The 23032-nt window shown below is 31.2% G+C and overlaps 2 long non-coding RNA genes across 2 annotated transcripts; one reads left to right on the top strand and one right to left on the bottom strand.

The window, feature by feature from the left end:
* The first annotated feature begins 6577 nt into the window (after nt 1-6577).
* LOC140032735 (uncharacterized) lies at nt 6578-7108 on the top strand. Its single transcript, XR_011836650.1, has 2 exons — nt 6578-6707; nt 6793-7108. It is a non-coding gene; the product is annotated as an uncharacterized lncRNA (long non-coding RNA).
* Nucleotides 7109-19173: 12065 nt separating this feature from the next.
* LOC140032732 (uncharacterized) lies at nt 19174-22890 on the bottom strand. Its single transcript, XR_011836646.1, has 4 exons — nt 22706-22890; nt 22489-22593; nt 20862-20939; nt 19174-20757 (listed from the first exon to the last, which is right to left on the bottom strand). It is a non-coding gene; the product is annotated as an uncharacterized lncRNA (long non-coding RNA).
* Between the last annotated feature and the right edge of the window lie 142 nt (nt 22891-23032).

Here is a 23032-nt window from a genome sequence, read left to right as displayed (position 1 = left end):
GGAAATGAGGTAAAATTGATATTAATGTAGTATAATCTTTCAAATTCGTAATAATTTACCAATATTTTTTTAACCCGATAAATTATGAATTTGGTCATACTATTCACACACACATTTATATGTGCTATTTCCTTCAACTCATAATTTTGTATCAAATTTTTAATCATACTTAAAAGTTTTTTTGATAAACGTATGTGGAATAATTGATATTATAATCGTTCAGTGTTTTACTAAATATGTCTCTCAATTAAATACAAGGAAATCCAAGTAGAACAGAAAGTATTACTGCCAGTATCTGAATCAGTTCCAAACATCATTGAACAATATTCCGTATAGAGATTTTGGAAAATTTCCCCTTCACCATTGCCCTTTTACTCTTGGATATAACGCCAATAGGGAATATCTTCTCCCATAACATAACAAACACGGACTAATTCAGAACGGTAACTAACAAGTAACAACACAAGTACTAAGTGTTACGTACATTTTCTTGAATTTATAAAGGGGCACAAGTACGATTCCTTTTAATGTAAAGTAGTAAAGAAGTAAGCATGACTGATCATCAAGTATAGAACTGGCAAAAAAAATCCATAATCCAACAACTCATCCAACTCGTTCACTAATCATCTAGAATAGAACTTCCAACAAAACCCATAACCTAACAACTCATCCCCATTAATTTTAAAGGATAGGTTGGGTCAGTTGAGCTATGGATTTTGTTGGGTTGAGCAATAACAACCCAAATTATTCATTTGGTGGGTTGAGTTTTTTATTGGGGCACCCAACACCTAACTTGTTTAAAAATAGTTCAAAACAATAAATACAAAATTCAATACACATACGCCAAACTACTTATATTTGGACATGTGTTAAGAATTTATTGACCAATTTATATTCAAAAGTTTCATATATATGCTTTCAATCATTTTTTTAATTTTATTTAAAAGAAAAAAGAAACTTGAAATAAAAACTCATGCTTATTTTTCTTTTACAATAGTATTTGTAGTTGCTCAACTTCTATAATTGTTTATTATGCCTTTTAAGAGTATGTTATTTTCCTCCCCCTTTTTTTTGTGATTGTTAATCTCTGATTGTTGCTTGATTCTGTTTATTAATATTTTTGTGTACCTGGAATAGAGTTTTAAATTTGTTCTAATTGCATTATTTTACATTTTCTAATTTGTTTTATTTCATTGTTAATAATTCCTCATCAATATTATAATGCAACAAATTATATGTCTTTTAATTACATTTTCAAGCATAATATAATCTAGCATTCAATAATTTAAAAACAATTTAGAACTTACAATAAAGCAAATGTGAATAGTAAAAGTGTTAAATAAGTTGTGACAAAAATAAGTTTCAATCAATTAGAAGTTCTAAAAAGTATAAAGTAAACAAAATTTTTTAACTAATCTATTTTTTTTCCTTTAGTGGGGTAAAAATTTTTTTTTTAACTAATCTATTTAAATGTACAATTTATTATCTAAAATTCACAATACAAACAATATGAAATATTATTCTATTTATGATGTGTTTCAAAGATGGTTAAGAAGTGAGTGTGCGTTTCTGTGTGTGAAATATATTTATGTAAGTGAAAATGTTTTTATGTATGTCAAAAAATCTTTTCGTGTGAGTAAATACATGTGAGAAAGTTTATATATCAAAATGTATTAATTAAAATGTTGAGTTATATTTGGATCATGAATTTGACGTGACCTAATATGATCCAATCCAAAATCTACCAAATCTAAAGTTGGACCAATTAGATATAACTTATTTAAGTGAAAATCCAATATAAACCCATCTAAAATAAGCTCAACCTGCCCAATTGTCAGGTATAATCAAGAACATGTAATTTGTCCTTCCAGATGGATTGGTCAATTGCTAGTTGTTGTGTACAGCCCAAATTGGCACCTTTCGGTTGATGCGTTGAGTCCATTCTTATCTGGTTTCTCATTCACTGCTTCATTGGAATTCATGATAGCTCAAGTTGACTGAAATCGGTATAACTTAGAAACCAGGGCGAAGAAGACCTTTAATTTCTAGCCATAGATGTACAGATTATACATTTAGAAACAAACTCTTCTCAGCCGCATTGAGGGGTAAAGAAATCATGAATTTTTTGTCAATATTTTCACTTTCATTTTGGTCCTACTTATGTGCTTGTTATGTTCTCTTCTAAGCCATCTTGTCTACTCTTAAAATTATATTTTTGTACATTTTTAATTACTCACCATTCTTTCACAAATTTATCCAAATTAGACCCTTTTGATGAATTTCCACTCTTTCTTTTTCCATTTTCTAAATCTTCCCTCTATATAATTGTTGGTTTTTAGAGTATAAACTAAGAAACAATATCTTAGTTATTGTTACAAAAAAAAAATTATAATAGACTTGTATTAAGGGTTGGAAAATGAACTTGAGTTCTTTATTCATCAGTAACCTATTTATAGTATTTATACAACAACAAACTAGCACAATATCACTCATATCACATACTTCTTTTTGTGCTTTGAAAACTTTTAAAAACCACGTTTGGATTGCATTTTTCTGGATTTTTTTGTAGAAAAATTACTGTAACAATTTGATGTATTTGAGGTAAAAAGGTGACAGGGAAATGTGTTCATGGAAAACGTAACAATTTTTCTGAGAAAAATCGCAATCCAAACGGGAACTTTATGTTATGTAGAAGTGTTCAAGAACTCTTTTGCGGAAGTATGCTTGGACCCTTAGAATGCTCATTAGGCACTAGTGATTTTCTAAATATTAAATTCCTGTCTTATATTATTTAATTTGTACGCGGCAAGATTAAACTATATCTTGGAAAACCGTTAATATCTGAGTAAATATATTTATTGTGTCAATTCGCGAATAAACAGGTAATGATCCATGATTGGGTTCAAAGTTTCTAACAAGATTCAGGAACACGATAACTAAATACAATATTGACACCATAGAGACATTGACCGTTGACAATCAAAACTTGTGTTCAGATTGTGATGTGAACGCCGCATGGCTGCTAACCATTTTCATTATTCAATAACTGGAGTTCTGAAATCGATAAAACGTGGTTTGAACAAGAAAACACAAAGGTGAGAAAGGAAAACAAATCGTAGGCTTGAAGTAAAGTCATTTTGCTTTCGTTTCAATACTGAAGAAGAAATGGACCACCTTTTATTTGCACTAAAATTGGCATAATACCAAGAGAATATACGGGAGAGGATCTGACTCAACCCCCAAGCCCCAAGGAAAAAGAGAAGCGAAATTTAATCAGAATTCGGGTGAAATGGTTTTTCACTGCAAATTTGGCATTGCTTTGAGAATAAACCGTGAATATATGTTATTTTTAATTTGAATAAGCAAACGATGAACACGGATTCTTCTTTAATTCCAATTTATCGCTTTTGAAAGAAATGGCTAATATTAGTGTCAGTTAACCACGCATTGACTTGATGATCATGATAAATTTTTTTTGGATTCTGAGCTTGTGGAAAAGATTGTTGGGAAAGTTGGCTAAAAACATTTTTCAACTTTTTTAAAATTTGTCTCTTTTGCTAATCCGGACAAATGACTAGCTTGGGAGTATGTGCATTACAATATTGTGTCTATGTCGTTTGTCGTAATTTTTAAAATTTAAAATTAATGAAGTGAAAGAAAGAAAGTCTACATCTTTCATATGTTTCTTTGATTCTAAATATGATCTGAAAGGTTCTTAAATTTTATTGACTTCGATTTTTTGTAATTTAGTTTTAATACTTGAATTTTTGTAATTTGAAATTTAGTCAGCAATGCCTTTAATTAACTATATTATGATTTAATCTATTTAAAATTCTTTAAACAATCAAACTTCAGATAAATCAAATAATAATGGAACGAACGACTCAGACTCCAATATCAATCAATGTCTACTTGTCCAGCCATCAATCGACAAGTACTTGATGGCCATGAGTTTATCTTTTGGTCATATATATTCATCTGACTCATAACTCAAACTCATCGAGTAAGTATCACAAGTCTCTTTAAACAATTTCCTAAAACATGATTTTACAGCAAGCATAATTCCAAAGAACGATATGAGCAAAATTTTTTATTTCCATTAAGGGATTTTATGTACTTATCAAACTTTTCTTTAATAAGTTATTGTGTAAAAAAAGATTTTTACCTTCAAGATTTTTGAAAAACAACATCCAGACCTGTGCTATGCACTGTTTTATATTTCAGCCTTCAAATTGAAAAGTTAAAATTTGAAGCAAAAGAAAATATTCTCATAACTTGCAATTTAGTTTTACACTTTCAGAATATACTTACTTTTGCATTTTCAAAATAAAAGCATTAGGTTTAGTTATCTGTAATATAAGTTAAGATTGAATAGTGTCAACTTTTCTTTTGAAAATGTTTACAGTTGATTCTACATTCATACTCCAAATTGGAAGGTAAATTTGAAGCAAAAGAAAAAAAAAATCCATAATCTACAATTTGGTTTAACATTTGTAGAATATATTTAATGTTACCTCCCATAATATGCAAACTATATAAAACCAAGAATTGACCATAATGGTTGCGAGTATTAGCATCTGGAAATGCACATGAAAAATAATATCTCATAATACCCCCAGCAACTACAAAAAAAAAAGATTTAGAATATAAAAATGACATAGTAGTGTTACATATTTACATATGAAGAAAACAATAAAAAATACAAAATAATCAATAATACCCAAGTAATTCTCAGTGGTTGGGTTTGACACTCTTATTCAAACCTAATTAGGATAGAATTTAGATTAGGTATATACAAATTAAGTAGATATGTTTTACGGTCAAATGTTATATATATTTCTATTAAATTATATTATTTTTTTGTATTTATTTTTGATAAGACTAATGCTGTTTTAAGTATTATTTTTTATAAAAAAATAAATATTTTAAATAAAAATTTCCACTTTGAAGAGCCAATAGGACTTTGTTTGTAGTTTAGCAATTTTATAATATAGGTTTCAGGAATGCTACCATTGTTGACATTTTAAATCTAGGACCGATGAATATTATTTCTTTTTTATTTTTATGTAATTTGTCCTTTTAGTTAGGATTACTAAGTTGAAGGGTAAATATTGATAATTACTTTTTACTTTGAGTAGGACTTATGATGCTTCATCTTTATTTTATACTTCCATGAATCAACTTCAAACCAAATTCTTAAATTAGTGGAGCCACTTCTTACATATTAAATTCAAAAAGACATGAAGGGATATTTGATAATTAAAAAAAATTCAAAATTCTATAGAAAAAAAAATTGGAAGCATTATGATTTGACCATCCTAAAAACCCAGATGTTTAATATCTCAGTCCTTTAAGATTATATTGTTTAAGTAAACCTCTTAGCTTCAAGCTTTTTGATAAATATTTTCTTGATTCAGAAGTATAATAACTGCTGTTGTACATCTAATATAAGCGGAAGTGTACATTTACAAAGTGTGCACTGTCAGGAGTACGTGCTCATTTATGGGTGGCAATTTCTAGAATGAGGGCACGATTTAAATACAACTCGACTCAAAATCAATAGGTACTCAAAAACTTACAATTGCTTAACCCAAAATCAATGACATGGCTCATTTATGCTATTTGACATATTAATTTAAATTGCTTTTTTTTTTTTTTTTGCAATATTCAAACGTCACAGTGGGTGTATAAGGTAATTCATAATAACTCTAAAATATCCAACTTATTCACTCGTATCGCATAATTATTTTCTGCTTTGAAAACTTTATGTTATGTATTAAATCTCTGAAAACTCTTTAGCAAGACTACGCCTGGGCTCCTTTGAATGCTCATTAGGGACTAATGATGCTCTAAATATTAAATTCATGGCCTGTGGTTGCGTTAAGGTTTTTAACAAGAACACGATAACAACAGGACACAATATTGGTAACACGAGACCAATGGCCTCCCAGACCCTAGAAAAACTAACCGTAGATTTTCAAAATCTGTTTTCAGTTTGTAATGTAAACACCACACTGATTGATTATTCAAAGTCTTTATTCAATAGTTGAATTCTGAAATTTATAGAACGTGTTCAGAAAAAGAAAACACAAGTGGTTGTGAAAGGAGGCTTGAATATTTCAAGTCATTTTGCTTTCGTCTCAATGCTGGGAAAAAAAAAAAGTGCAGCCTATTATTTGTCTTGAAATTTTCGAAGTACCTATCGGGCCAAGAGAACACACGGTACTAAGGGAGGTCCAAAATGCTCCAGAGCATTGTATTTAAATAAATCAGAAAGAATTTCACGAATCTCTTTAACAAGAGTCCGAGAGTGATACATGATCAACCCTCAAACAAGATTTAGGAAGAATCTTAAATATCTTATGCCCTGACAAGAAAACTTGCTAGAAATCATGGATATTGATTGATAATAACAATATAGTTTGGTAAATAAAGTTCTAGCACGACCTATTTATAGGCCAACATGCTCGAACCTGATAAAAGGAAGCGAAAATTCAAACTCCTGCCAGTAAAATATTTCCCAAATCTTCCCTATATATATAATTGAGCAATTGCACCAACCTGTCCAATAGGTGGTGGCTTTCAAAATTTACCAATTTCTCCAGCACACGTGGACACCAACTCTCTTACCACAATTTTGTTTCTCATCTTACTTTCAACTTCATCCATGTCATCTGCAACATCAAGAACACTTCCCGGGACACCAGGTGAGCTTCGTAGACCACAAGTACCTTAAAAACATTTGAGATCTTGGTTTACCGGCTTATGCATTTGTAATCTGGTCTTATGCAGATGAATTCAGGGGCAGCGGTTCTAATATTCATCCGGAGGTAAAGATTTCCCGACCTCCCTACCTTTCACCACGTTCAAGCGGCTTCCCCGTCAAACCCCCTCCTGGCAGCATTGGATGATTGATTTCCCACAGGCAGACGATCCTTCAGGATTTGGGCTGGGATGTTGCTTCTTTTTATAATAGTTTCTTGTAAGCCTCTATGCGAATATGCATTTCAAGTATCAAAATGATATGAAATCGTGAAAATTTGTTATCATATGTCCTCGTTTTTTCACTCATGGAAAACTTCTATAATCAGTTTTCTGCTGTTAGTTTTGTGGTCCATTTGGACAGTGCTTGGTCTGTTCATGTTTGGTAGATACCTAAACAATCATCTCATGATTGAAGTATCATGGTGATGCTTCCTGATAACATAGCTTCTTATATCCATATAAATTGAATCCTATGGTAAGTTGATGGATTTGAATCGATTATCATGTCATCAACATAAATCTAATTTACAAAAAAAAAAAAAAAAAAGAAGAAAAGATCACACAAAGTCTATGGAAGACTGTTTGACTTGAACAATGCAATCTCGATTGAACAATGCTTCTTATATCCATATAAATTGAATCCTATGGTAAGTTGATGGATTTGAATCGATTATCATGTCATCAACATAAATCTAATTTACAAAAAAAAAAAGAAGAAAAGATCACACAAAGTCTATGGAAGACTGTTTGACTTGAACAATGCAATCTCGATTGGAGATGGCTAATAATCGCAAGGGTGCAAGCAGATCAGATATCTGAGCCGCAGCTCCGATCTGCTCCGATCTGATTTTCTAAATCATGCTGGATATTTTCCAATATTTTTGTTAATAAAAAGGGCAAATTACATTTTAGCCCCCTGTGATTTTCGCAAAAACCACATAACCCCCCTATGATTCAAAAAGCTATACATAAACCCCCTGTGGTTTGGGTTGAACTGTCAAATAGACGGAAAGCACGAATCGTTCATGGGCAAAATGTCCAAATTACCTTAATATAAATCCAAAAAGGAAGCAGATGAAGTCAGATGCTCTGGTCTTTGTCGTGAGAAAGAGAGAGAAAAACATGACCGCCGAATGAAGGAGAGAAAATTTAACCCACATGATTCAAACCGTAGATCTACCATTGAAGATGAAAAAGTAGCAGTGAAAGAGTTTGACAAAAGCTATTGTTGCATCTGGTAAGTTTTTTTACATCAGTTTAGCATACAAGATGCACTTGAGCATTTTGAACAGAAACTACCAGGATTTTTACTAAATCAGTGAACCTGTTTAAGCGTTGATTATAATGCTTAAGTGTTGATTAATTCAAAATTTTGCTGCTTTGGGACAACCTGTATTATCATATTTAAGCATAGAGTATTTTATCGACTAGAATTGAACTTATGCATTAAGATTAGGGTAAAAAAAATTGCATTCGGGAGTTCTAAAATCACCAAAATTAAACAAGGGTAGAATATGGTTTTGTTAGTTTGAGAAATGTTGATTAGTGTCAGATTTGGGTCAAATTTGGGTGGCTTGATTGTCAATAATATAGAGTGATTTGGCTGCTGATAAAGTTTTGGCAATTTGGACATTGAATAATTTTTGCTTGTCGGCTTGTTGGTCATCATGTGGTCCATTGAAGTATGCGGTATGCTATATGTCCTTTTCTTAATTAGATTGTATTTTTTTGTATTCATGTGTTTTCATTGAAGTGTGTAACATATTAAATGTCCCTTTCTTAATCAGATTGTGTTTTTTTTCTTATCATGTGTTTCACTATTTGTAATGCAGGGTTTGAAAAAAATGAGAATTTCAAAAAGAATTACTATAAAATTGCATTTTGGTGGTATATTCATATGGGAACCAGAAACTGTCTATACTTGTAACAATGTTGCCATTTTTAAAAATTGTGAGACAAGGAAATTGTTCAGGGATATGTTGTGTAAATTGTATAGTAGGTATGGTGATGCCTCGAATGTGAACCTATTTTTTGAAATACCAAATTGTGGGTTGTATGTTGGAGCAGCTGAAATCAAAGGAGATAAAGAAATGGAGTTAATGTTAACTGCACATGAAGGAGTAGATGTTGTCAACATATATGCTGAATTGCGTGATGAAATCCCTAGTCAAGTTGCTTCAGTTGGAGAAAAAAGTCATGTTAAAAGTGCCCCCACCGATGCCCCACTTTTGATGAGCTGTCATAATGATGAAAGAAACAACCTGTTAGGCAAGAACATGCAAGAGGATAGTGGAGCACAAAATGTGGCATCTGATAAAGATGCCCCTAAAGACCTACCAAGCTAGCTGGCAACAAAAAGCACAGCAAAACAGAGGCTAATTCAGCAAAGGAAAAAGGTGAAAAAGCTGTAGAGAATAAAGATGAAGTTGGAAAACAACCTGCAAGTGAAGATGATTACGGTGATGCTACATCTGATAGTTTAGAAGAGCCTGAGTGGTTGAAAGAGGGATTAGAAGGACCAGAAGATGAGGATATTTTTGCAAACAAAGCAAACACTAATGAAATAGAAAATCAGCAGCAAGCAAAAGGCACAAATGAAGAACCAGCAACAGCAAAGCAGACATATACAATGGAGGATCTGCAACCACCAGGTTCTTCTAAGAACAAATTTGAAGAAGGGGAGAGCTCTAAAACTAATGAAGAGTGGAATGAATTTGCTGTTGATGATGAAGAACTGCTTGACATTATGTGGGGAGATGATGAAAGAAATGGGAAAGGTAATGGCTGTCGAGATTTTAATGCTACAGTTGAGTTCAGAAAATCAGAGTTTGAGTTGAAAGTTGGGGATAAATTTAAGAACTTACGGGCCTTTAGAGAAGCACTTGTGGAATGGAATGTCGGGGAAAGATACACCCTTAAGTACAAAAAAAAATGAAAGAGTAAAAGTTATTGCCATGTGCAAAAAGGGTTGTTCCTGGAAGATACGGGCAAGTCCAATTCAAAATGAAAACACTTTTCAGATCAAATCAATAAAGGAAGTGCATGTGTGTGGAAGAGAATACAGCAACCATCATGCAAATGCAAGATATTTGAGCAAAAAATATTTAGACAGGTTCAGGGATGAACCAAATTCTTCCATTGAAGGATTTGTCAAAACTGTGAGGAGAGAGATTATGGTGGACATAAGCATGAGATAGGCTTATAGAGCTGAAAGATTGGCAAGAGAGGCACTACAAGGGGATGATATAAGACAGTACCATGTCATCAAAGATTATGCTGCTACCTGGTTGATCCTGAATCCTAGTAGCCATATTGTCCTGCAAGTGGCTAGACTGGATGAAAATGAGATTGGGACATTTGAAAGAACTAGTAATGGAGCACGTGCTTTGCACATGAACATGATACTTTTATATTTTTTTCCTTTAAAACTTTTAGAAAATCAATTATTTGAAGGAATAAATATAATTGAGGAAAAAATGTGATATTTAATATTTATATTAGTTTATATTTTTTGAACTTAGTTTGCCCTAACCAATACAATTGTACAAGCAATGAATCATTCTTTGTTCCAAGAGCACTTTTATTTTGTAACAATATTGACATTTTTTGTTTTATTTTTGTCTTTTGTTTAAATTCAGATGATCTAAATGCTTTTTTTTATGCCATTTGAGTTTAAATTTTAAATTTTTTGAATAATTTGTTGCTTCCCTTTAAGTCATTCTATGAATTGTTTATTAGTCTCAGTAAGATTTTCTAATTATTATTATTTTTTTGCTAACGGTGGATTGTAAAATGATCTATAATGCTATTGTAATTATAATAGTATATAAACATATTGAAATTCCATAATTCAAATTTAAATAGCTTAACTTTGAAGAAAAATATTTTGATATGATGAAATTTATTGTATTTCTCACTGATGACATGCTTTATGATTATAAAGTTTATATGATTAAAATTTGTCAGACTTTAAGATTATTTGTTATGTAATAGTCAAATTGAACATGAATATATTTTTATTCACTTGTAAAGTTCACCTTGAAATTGATATTTATAAAAAAATATTTTTTTGGCTTAGTTCAACATAACTCAAAGGGATGTTTCACCGTTGTAATTATTATTATGATTGCCATTGATGGATATAATATTCATTAATTGTAGTTCAATATTGTTAGTTGTTACAAGAATATGATTGATAAAGTTCATTAAATTTAATCTTTATTGCAATTTAAATAAATAAATTCCTAATATAAAACTCTTTGCCTACCTTGGTACTCTATTTCCTATTATATTTTGAATTAAAGTTTTTTTTTACTCAAAACTGATAAACGCATATTAAAATGGTGCTCTTAAGGCTTAATTTAGTTGCATCTAAAAAATAAAAAGACTTGTGATACTTTTTAAGAGACTCATAGTACCAATTTATTCTATTTTGTTTCATGTTTGAAGTACTCTCTAAACTTGGATTTTGAAAAAAAAATTTTGTTCTTCTTTCTTTTGGTAAATTAAAAAGTAAGGAACCTTTCATTTTTGTAACTGTTAGCATGTTTGATATTATTTATTAACGATAAAATGCAGCACAATTTGTCCATTTATTAGAGAGGAATGTAATTTTGGCATCACAAAAACTAATATAATTTTTTATTACACTATTAACCACTAAGATTCACCATATTATTTTATAATTCATAAATAAAACTTGTCCTTCTTTTTTTCGATTAATTCACTATAACTCAAGGGAATGTTTTTCATTCTTGTAATTGTTGGCATAATTGATATTAATATTGATGAAATGCAATGAATTCGTTGTTCTTTTTTTGGTTTAATTCACCAAAATCACCACAATTCAAGAAATGTTTATTTGTAACTGTTAGCATAAATCTTATTAATTATTAAGAAAATGCAATGTAATCTTGTCTATTTATTAGTGTCGAGGGCAATATTAAAAACTAAGATCGATTTTTGCTTACACTCGCAATAACAACTCATCATGCTTTTTATATAGTAATAGATAATAGATAATAGATAATAGATATACTGGAGTTTAAGTGCAATGAAGAATGGGTTTCTAGCTGGTTGTCGACCAATAATTGGATTAGATGGCTGCTTTTTGAAAAATCCATTTGGTGGATAGCTTTTGACAGCTATGGGTAGGGATGGCAATGACAACATGTTTCCCATTGCAATTGCTGTAGTGGAAGCCGAGAGATATGACTCATGGAAATGGTTTTTGTTGGATTTGAAAACTGAATTTGGTGTTGAAAATGGAGCTCCATAGACATTCATATCTGATAGGCAAAAGGGGTTAGTCAGTGCAATTGATGCTGCGTTTCCTGAATCAGAGCATCGGTACTGCCTTCGTCATATATATCAAAACTTCAAACAGAAGTTCAGGGGAAAGGAGTTGAAGGAGTACTTTTGGGCAGCTGCGTCTGCTGGGAACATTCGTGACTTCAAGACAGCAATGGCTAATTTAGAAAGGGCTGATCCAAAGGTGGGAGAAGCTATGAATGCAGCTGGTTGGTTAAATAGGATTCCTGCACATTTATGGTCCAGGTCACATTTCAGCTCCTTATGCAAGAGTGATATTCTTGTTAATTATTTGAATGAGTCGTTTAATTCCTACATACTTCCAGCAAGAGAGTTTACAATCATCTCCATGTTTGAGTGGATAAGAAGAAAACTGATGCAGAGACTAAATGTGAAAAGGGAAGGCATGCAAAAGTATCAAGGGAACCTCTGTCCAAACATACAAGAACGACTTGAGAAGACCAAGCTGAATAGTAGGTTCTGCATAGCTCATTATTCTTGAGATGCTGAGTATGAAGTGGATTGTGGGACTAAAGTCTATGGTGTTGATATAAGTCATAGGACATGCACATGTGGATCATGGCAACTAAGTGGGATTCCATGCTCACATTCTATTGCTGCCATTCAAAGGGATAAATCACAGCCTGAACGCTATGTTGATAATTGTTATAGCTAAGAAGCATACTTGAGCACCTACAACTACACTATAGCTGCAATGCCCTCTGAAGAGTATTGGGATTCAAAATGAGCTGAACAGGTGAATCCTCCAAAGATTAGAAAACAACCTGGAAGACCCAAGAAAGTGAGAAGAAGAGAAGCTGATGAAGTTAGAGGCACTACATCTATAAGAAAAGGACTTGCTGTACACTGTAAGAAGTGTTTTAGGCCAGGACATAATTCTAGGACTTGTAAATTCCCAATCTATCCAAAGTCAAAGTTTTACAAGGTAAATTGTAGTAGTAGTTAATTTGTAATATGTGTTACTGTCTCTTTTCTATTTATTATGTCATCTGTACTTAATTTGTTACCATTAAAATAGGTGCCTGTTGGAGCTAGTGGTGCTGGAAATGCAAGTAGTGATGTTGCAAATGCTGGAAATGCAAGGAATGATGCAGCAAATGAAACGGATATTACTGGAAATGTAACAAGTATTGGATCTGTCTCACAACAGGGTTCAGTGCCACAGGTACTATTAATGATGTTGGTTATTACTGCAATTAACTGACTTAAATCTATCTATTTATGCAGCCTTGTGCAACTTCTGCTGCTAAACCAGTTTTTGAAACTAGAAGATCAACTGATGAACCTGTTTTGGATAATACAAGATCAACAGATGAACCTGTTGAACCTATTTTGGATACTAGAAGAGCTGCTTCTGCTGTTGAACCCATTTTGGATACTAGAAGATCAACTAGAGTCAGAAAACTTGTACCAACAGTTGAAAGTGTGTTGGAAAATTTGAGGGCTAAGAAAGCTAAACGTGTTTAAAAAATTTAAGGGTTAAGAGAGCTAAACGTGTTTGTAATTCAACTAAGTTATTTGTCTGCTTCTGCTTTTTGTTAATATGTTGGTGCTACACTTTTTGTTGAATCTTGGTGGCTGCTGGACTTTTTGATTAGCTACTTATGTACCTTATTTTGTTTTGTGAAAACTGGTTGATGTATTACCAGATTTTTGTGAACTTCTGGACAGCTATATTGTCAAATGAATCCAAAGTTCAGCTGTGAGTACCAAAGCAGGTTCATACCAACTTGAAATCGTGTTTGCCCATTTATATCAATTGACTACCAAAGCAGGTTCATTCATTCATTCATTGAACACAACAGGTTCAGATTTACAGCACTTTCATAGCCACAATTTACAGCACTTTCAGATGTAATATTTTCACTTAAACATCAAAACGAGAAATGATAGCACATATATAGCAAAACAGGCACCCACGCAAATCTTCATGACTCCTAAGCTTTCTTCAATGTTTTTCATTTTCCTCAAATATAAACCACCATCCATGCGCAAGCCTTCCAAATTTGAACTATCAATACTTGATTCTCCACTAAATATGTCTCTCCTTGTAACATTCAAATCACTAGTGTAATTTTGTCTTATTCTCCTTGTTGGATTGCACCATGAGAAAAATTCATAAGTTCTTGTCGCACAAACAAATATAGCTTTCCTTTTGAAGGTTTGTCGGATTCAACAATTTTTACCACTGCTTTTCTCGCACATGAACAATGCAGGTATTGGTACCTTAGATCTTCAGTACTTCCACCAGCACTGCTTGAGCATGACATCTAGAGTTTATTGAAAAAAAATTAATCATCCATTCAAGTTATATTTCAGGAAAAAGGAAAAGACTGCACTTTGATTTTATAACTCACCTTTAGATTTCCTTCGTTCTCTATCTTGGTTTGGTTTCTTCACTAAATGTATTGCCTTCACCAACATTCAGTGGAAAGTCAGCTGCAAATTACGTTCGGAAGCTGAAAAGAGATGAGGACCACAGATCTCAACTTTATTGGGTGCTTTAAAGCTGTCTGGGGTAATATAGGAATGTTTGTGACTGCTATCAGTACAACCAGCATGTTTTGCCCACGAATCATCATGATTCGTGCTTTCTGTCTATTTAACAGTTCAACCCAAACCACAGGGGGTTTATGTATAGCTTTTTGAATCATAGGGGGATTATGTGATTTTTACGAAAACCACAGGGGGCTAAAATATAATTTGCCCTAATAAAAACTTCTCCTTTTATCAAATGCTCGCACCAACAGTTTATTTCTGCATATTAACTCGCTCTTCATCGCTTATATCACTTGGTTTATTCTTATCCTTTACAACATATTCAAATAAATCTCTATAATACAAATAATCTTTCATTCTAATTTTTCAAGTTGAATAATTAATTACATTTAATTTTATTATACAGCCACTATTTGAGTCATCCATTTTAATCAGTATAAATGAGCAACCCAATACGATTGCTCGGATACCACTTTGTGAATTAGGCACACAATATTAGAATTAATCTAGGATAAATTACTCTTTCCCCAAGTGCTAATGAAAATAGATTTAACCAAATTACCAAACAATGACATCAATAACAATAATAAAATGTAAAAAAGTAAAAGTCACAAGACACCAAGAGTTTAATATAAAAAATCCAAATTGAGAAAAACTATGAGACCTAATCTTGTCAAAGAATCTCTATGATGACAATGGGATACACAAGTCTTTTTAGGAAATATAAAATAAGAATGGTAGATTAGTAGAGTTTGATAAAAGGGTCACATCTCTAAAATTTCTTCTCAATCATATTTTAATTCACCATCCAATCAAGGTTTTGAAGATTCACGAACTACTCTCTTCTGGCCTTGTCTCCCCAGTCTCACCCATTATCTCTCTTCGTCACCTCACTCGGTTGGCGGCCGCTCACAATTCTTGCTTCAAGCGAAATCCTCGGCTTTAATCAAGAATTCAAAATAATCCAAGTTGTTAGCAAACGTGTTTGACTTTAGAAAATTAACACCATAGAACTCGAAGCTACAGCAGACTTCCACGCACCATTCCGGACCTATGACCTATCCGGCCCACTATTTCGACCGAATTGCTCCAAGGCCACCACCGTAGCCACACCTCAACTGGGTCACTTCAATTCCTGTAGCACATGCTGGGGAAATTTTTTTTTTTCAAAGTTCTTAATTTTTTGTAAAACCTCTTGACTGTTCTTGTTGCAATAGACTAACCCTTGTTTGATAGTTCAATTTAATATTTAAATTTAATGGGTTCAAATTTTAACATGTTTATACATGTTTGATAATAAAAAATAAAATATCTGAATTAATTAAGTAGTACTTAATTTCTTAAGTAAAATTCATTTCCAAAAATAAATATTATTTATCACTTAATGTGATATACACTCAAATGTATCAGATTTAGTATTTAACAATTCAGTAATTTAATGTATTCATATTTCAAATTTTAGTTGTTACAGTTCGGTTTTATCAAATGCATCCTAAAAGAATTATTTTTCTAAGAATTTGGCATAAGTGCTTGATTCTTATTTTGATACCAAAAGTATAGCCATAGAAACTTCTAAAATCCTTCCCTTGGAATTGCTTTCAAATATGAACTTTTATTCTTCAAGAAAATTAAGGTAATATATTTCAATATCAACTTTATTTCTAAAATTACATAAATAAACTCAAATAGCATAAGTAAGGCAAGACTAAAAAAACTACATTAAATTATGGGAAAAGTCTGAAGTAACGATAGTTATGGTAACGAAACTATTTTTACCTGATATAACAGGTAAAAATACTTTTAGCGACCATTTGATGACCTGTTGTACTGGTCATCTAAATGAAATAATACCTAAAATGCTGGTTAGTAAGTTTTGCATAAAAAATAGTAAGTTAACTCGATATATTAGTAACTTTTATGTCTCAAAAAGTAAACTTGAATAAATATGGAACTAACTTTGTTTTTTATGAAGTAAAATATTACTCTATATCTGAAACTTAGTTTTTGGAGGGTAAATTTAGTTCAAGTAATAGTAAGTTTTTATAGATTAATAGTAAATATTGTTGATAGAATAGTAAATTTGGTTAATCATCAAAACTTAATAGTTTGTGGCATAAATTTACTATTTTACTTAAAGAAACTTACAATTGTACGTATCATTTATAAATGTTATATGTTTGAAGCATTTTAAATATACTATGAAAACTTTTTTTTTTGCATATGACCTTATAAAATATGTAAGAATAATTTGTCATATATTAAATTTTTTGTTACGGGAAAATAAACAACTAAGTTCCCAAAATATTTCACTTTTATTGTTTAAAAAATCTCAACTTGTTGGTTAAATTCAAAATAATTCTATTGTCAAAAATAGTTTTTCTCAAATTAACTTTCATGATTAGATGTGAGATACAAATATGGTAAAATATCTCTCATACATATGTCATGGATATTTCAGACTTTTAGTTAAAAAAAATTTTTGTGTTAAAATAACATTTATCATAGTGTACTAATTATTTTAGGACCATTTTATAGGTGAACTAAATTTAATTTAAATTATACAATAGATTATACATGCATGTGATTTTCATTTATAATTATTGGATCCCATTCTTATGAACAATCTCCCAAGGAAAAAAATCAAGATCATACTGATTTTCTTATATTAATTGTTATACTAATTTTGTCATTTTTATTATTATATTATTTCTCATTTTGTTTAGGCTTTTACTCTTATTATTTCTTGTGTCTCAGATGTAAATTTATTAAAACTTTATCATCTTATTATATTCATAGGTGTTAAATTATAAAAATTTTGATATATAAACAAGTAATATTCTATATATAACTAGTAAGATTTGTTGTTATTGTTATTCGAACTTTCAAACCTTTCAAAAATTGAAAATGATTAAAAGCTTATAATACGACAAAATTTTATTTCATATTTTACAAGATTATGTGAAAAGTCAAACTATTTTTCATAGTATTTTAAAATATATAAATAATTTTTTTAAATTATACCTATAATCAGGTATTATATAGGTATATTATGAGTACTTACTAACTAAGGTACTAAGAATTAATTATTAATAAAACATCTTATCATTATTTCAAATAAACTTCCTAATACTAGTTTGAAATATGTTTTAAAATAAAATAGCACATGTGTCCCATAAATCAGTAAGTTTGGATTATTAATCAATTTACCATGTTATTAGTAAGAGTTACTATTTATGTATAAAAGCTTACTATTACTTGAATTAAACTTACTCTCTAAAAAGTAAGTTTGGGAAATAAAGTAGTAATTTATTTATTTAAAAAGTAAGTTTAATATTTATTCCAACTTACCTTTTGAAGTATAAAAGTTACTAATTTATTACTGTTAACTTATTATTTTAGATAGAAAACTTACTTTCTTATTTTTAAGTGTTATCCTATTTAGGTGGATAGACCGATCAAATAATCAAATGGTCGCTAAAAGCAAATAAAAAATAAATCGAAAATGGTAACGAAATCTGTTATCCTATTTATGTCTTAAAAAGTAAATTGAAATAAAAATGAAAGTTACTTTTTAAAAAAAAAATAAATTAATACTCTATATTCGAAACTTTCTTCTTGGAGAGTAAGTTTAGTTCAAGTAATAGTAAGTTTTCACGGATTAATAGTAAATCTTGTTAATAGAATAGTAAATTTGGTTAATCATCAAGACTTACTAGTTTGTGGCATAAATTTACTATTTTACTTAAAGAAACTTATATGAAACAAGTATTAGAAAGTTTATTTAAAATAATGCTAAGATTTTTTTATTAATGATTGAAACTTAATATTATAGTTAGTAATTGTTGGTAACGTAAATGTATAATATATGATTGTATGTATCATTCATCAATGTTATGTGTTTTAAGCATTTTAATAAATGTATGTATCATTTACAAAGGTTATGTGTTCTAATAAATTTATTTTCTAGGTCACAAGCATAAAAGTTAAATTTGTACTAATGTGGCATAATCTTTGAAAACTATAGTAAATTTACCCATAGATTAAGTTTCGTGAGATTCAAATATATTTTGTATCATTTACAATATGGATTTATATGCATATATTTTTTTATCAAACTTACTTTTAATTGGCAAATAGTATGTAAATTATTATAAAATGTCATTTTATAATAATCATAATTTTTATAGGTGAATGGTATATAAACTGCTAAAATTGCCAATTTATAAATGATAAAATCTAGTTACTTTATGGCATATATTAGTTTGGTCAACTAAAAAATTAGCGTAATTAAGTGTACGTTGGTTGTTGATTTGAAATTTGTACCCTTGTCACTATTTCGTTATTTGTACCACAAGTTTTTCTGATCAAAGTAAAATAAAGTCAAATATATTTCCTTTTGTATGTTGTATTTATATTTAGTAAAAAATTAATAAACCATGATTACATTTCATAATTTCTAATGAAATTAGTAACATTTTCTAAATAAATTGGAATAATTTGTAAAATATGTTATTTTTTTGACAATATAATTAGGGGCGGCAATCGGGTCCAAATTGGAGTGACAGGTCGGGTTGATAATGCAAATCAAGTTTTTCTACCAATAAAGAGACAGGTTTTAAACAAGAAGTCACCGTCAACCCCCTCCTCCCCAAACAAAAATGAAAAGTCTTCTAAACTAACCTTGAAATGGTTGAATATGGATTTCAGTAATCACACAGAGTTTGGCCATCAATTTATACGTTAATGTCTCAGGGACTGCAGAATCAATTTCACCCTTGCTCGACCAGTAAGAAGGTCTCTGACCAATCCTGTCACTTGGTTCCGGGGTATTCTGAATGCTTTCATCTGGGTAATTGTCAGTGCTTGAAGCACCAAGTGCCTCAGACAAGCATTCTTTTCTTGGGAAGGAGGCAATACCTTGAGCCAAAAATGCATATACTTTATGGTCCCGTTTCAGACATGCCCATTCAATAGGCTCATTGGTCCTGGATTCCACAGGTTCTACAATGTTACTAATTTCAATAGCACGAGTAACAGTGGACATCTCAGGGAACACCTTTAAACAGAGTTGCTTGCATATTCCATTCACAATCACTGCATAAGGTTCAAAGCCCTTAAAAGAAACAGAGATAAAAGTACAGACAGCTGTGAAGCACCTCAATTTCTCTAGTTTGATCAAACACAGAAAAGATTGACAGACACGTCCTCAAATTCTTTTATTTTTCCCCCACCATAAGGCACAGATTGCCGCCCTGCACATAAACTTCTTTACTTTGATCACACAGAGAGAAGAGTTGACAGACAAGTGCTCAAACTCTTTTCTTTTCCCTGATCAAGGCATACATTGCTCAGTAACTTGTACAAAAGTGAAGCATATCAAAAGTCATATTGAGCAACACGGGAACCATATTCAAAACTTCCATTGTCATTTTGTTTGGACCTCTACTAATGGCTTACTGAGGAAATCACGGCACTTAAATCAAGTAAGCCAGTCCAATTTGAAGTAAACAACAAAATTCTACATGTCTCACGACATTTTATATAAAACTGGTATTTCAAAATAGGATGAAACGGCTCATTTTGAGCATCAGTAATAATCTACTCACCAATTTATTTAGTACTTGGACTAAACAAAGGTCCATCTAATGCAAATTGGCCGAAACAAAGAATGGCAACCTCAGATCTTATATAATTTACTAACTTTTAATAACTGATACTTACGCACCAGAATTAAGGCGGCAGGTTACTAGATATGGATATCTAAGCATGACAAGATTACATGGCCAAGAACTGAATTTAGAGCACAAAGACTTTGGGTTCAGAAAACTGAAACAATCAAGAGGCTAGTAACTTGATTTGAGACTATGATCACCTGCAAATCAAGGGCTCTGAAATCACTATCAAAAGATTCGGTTTGAATTGAAATTTCTCGTTTACAAACCCAAGAGCACTTGGATGTTGAAAGTATTCACATTAAAACAAGTAAACACCAATCATTGCAAACTAAGGAGATTGTGTTCAGATTTACAATCAAAACGCATTACACTACCTTCGGAGAAACGTAAATCATCCTAAAATTTTTTAGCAAAGTCCATCTGAAAAATCTGTACCCTCTCAAGAATAAAATTTCTTAATGGTCTTGGCTGAAATCTGGTTCATTCACTACAAAACCATCACAAGATTTGTATTAAAAAAAGGCCACAACAACACATAATCATAGCAAATAGGTAACATAAAACTTAGGCGTGAAGAAGAAAAAAATGTACCTGATTTTCGTCTCCTAACAAGCTAGTGTTTCGTACATGACTTTGGATTAATGAAGGATTGCATGCCCACATTAATGCCTATTCAAATGCAAATACAGCACAATTATATTGCATGTCTCGAGACAAAAATAAAAGCAAGCTATATATTACCTGACCAGGAGGAATGATCTGAAACCAGTTACTATCCATTAACTCCTTTTTGGCCCCTTTACAAGATAAGGCAAAGAAAGTCTTACAACTCTAGCTATTGTATCTGACAATAATTTCACCTTGTTCTGCAGCCGTTGTTTAAAAAAATGATACAAGTTTAACACTCCTAAAATCTCGAGTGGATACTACCAGAATAAGATATATTCAAAATCACCTTTTGAATACTCGATTAACAATTGAGTAAGCAAAATTGTGGCTCTCAAAGATAGACTGCTCCTTTCATTTAAATTTTGGAAGAATTATTATGAAGCTGTTAGGTTGGATAGCCAAGAACAACTACATAACGATAGAACAATAGCAGAATATGTGCTATTCTTCCTTCAGGTAATTATTTATGGTATTTTTCATCCTTTTGTAGTGATGAAGTAAATGTTAAGGGTTATTTTGTATGGCCATCCACGGAATAATTCAACTGGAAGTAAATACATTTCAAAATGTTTCATTATTGCATAAGATTGATTATGTCATTTTTTTTATTTGTTTGTTCTTCTATACTGAAGATGAAATAAATGAAAGTACAAGTAGGCACATTGATTGCGTATTTGTTTAGCAAGATGTACTTTGTACCATGCGTTTCCTGTCTTAGGAAATATATAAGTGAGCTTCTCAAATATTCAAATATTGAACAAAGTTGATTTTCTCAAAGAACATGCGACTCAAAAAAAATTTTTTGCAAATAGGATTGGTCGAAAGTTGCAGAAGAGAGCCTAGTACAACCTACAAATGCCTGAAAGAGATTGCCTAGTTCTTATGCAAAGGAAACCTATAAGCAGCAAAAACTTGTCTGCAACATCAGTTTTCCGTTCATTAAAGAAGACAAAATTCCTTCTTTTAGAGGAATTCAAGAAGTCAAAATTGATTATGTCATTGCGTATTTTGCCTTCATGCTCTTTTATGAATGTTCTTACAGATATCGAACCATTTGACTGCTTCTGAAAGTTGACCCTAAAAGACTATAAATTATGATTATGTATATATGCCAGGAACGTGCTTACGAAATTATTAGAGACAAAGTCAATGGTAGTTATCAAAAAGCTTATTATCATAAAAAATATTAAAATGTTTAAGAATCAATTGTATTTTGTCCGCCAAACTGAAAATCAAAACCACCAAGTCAAATTTCTCTTTGACATTTCACCGAACATCTTATATGCATTCACATTTAACTTAAACACCTAGTCTCAAGTCCTTTCCTAGATGTTTCATATGGCTATTAAGCATATTTTACCCGTAAACAATCAAAACTACAACCATTTCCTAGATGTTTCAATAGACAATTTCAACCCCAAAATTGCAATAAATTCTTCAAATTCTCAGCCCTGATTTCACAAGAAAATCTTGACAAACAAAACAAATGAAATATAAATAAATTACAGCAATATAAACAAACGATTTCAAGAGAACATGATGGTCTAACCTCGTCACCGCTATTTTTCATATGCTCTTTGGTTGGCTACCACCATTGCTAACTCTTTTGTTGTGTCTGATAGAGGGGAAACCCTTTCTCCTGAACCTGTGCTATCTATAAAGCATATTTAGCTTTTCCTCCGCGCCTAGGCAGGCCAATTGATTGACCGAAATGAGAATCAATACTTAGTAGAAGGCAGAAATAGAGACTGAGGCATGAAACCTACCAGAAGAGTTTAGCCTGAAGATAGAATTGCTTAGCCCGCTTGATCAATTTTCTAAATTTTAGCAAAAGCTAATCCCGTTCCATAAGATGATGATCGTACTCCTTCCTTTTCCAGGGAAAATTTTCTACAATCTTCCGTGAGGTGAGAAGATAATAAAAAGAAGGGAAGCAACTTTAGAGAGATGTGGAAACCCAAACCGTTTTAGAAATCGATTATTTTCTTACTTTAATATGTAATTTTTTTACTTTTAGTATTAATAAGTTTTAATTAAACAAAAGTAATATTTATCAAATAATAAGTAAATTAAATTACTGAAAGGGTAAATTT

The sequence above is a fragment of the Coffea arabica genome, unplaced genomic scaffold (genome assembly GCF_036785885.1).
Source record: "Coffea arabica cultivar ET-39 unplaced genomic scaffold, Coffea Arabica ET-39 HiFi ptg000028l, whole genome shotgun sequence".
NCBI classification, from domain to species: Eukaryota; Viridiplantae; Streptophyta; class Magnoliopsida; order Gentianales; family Rubiaceae; genus Coffea; species Coffea arabica.
The sequence above is the reverse complement of the archived record's forward strand: the minus strand, read 5'-3'. Positions and strand labels throughout refer to the sequence as shown.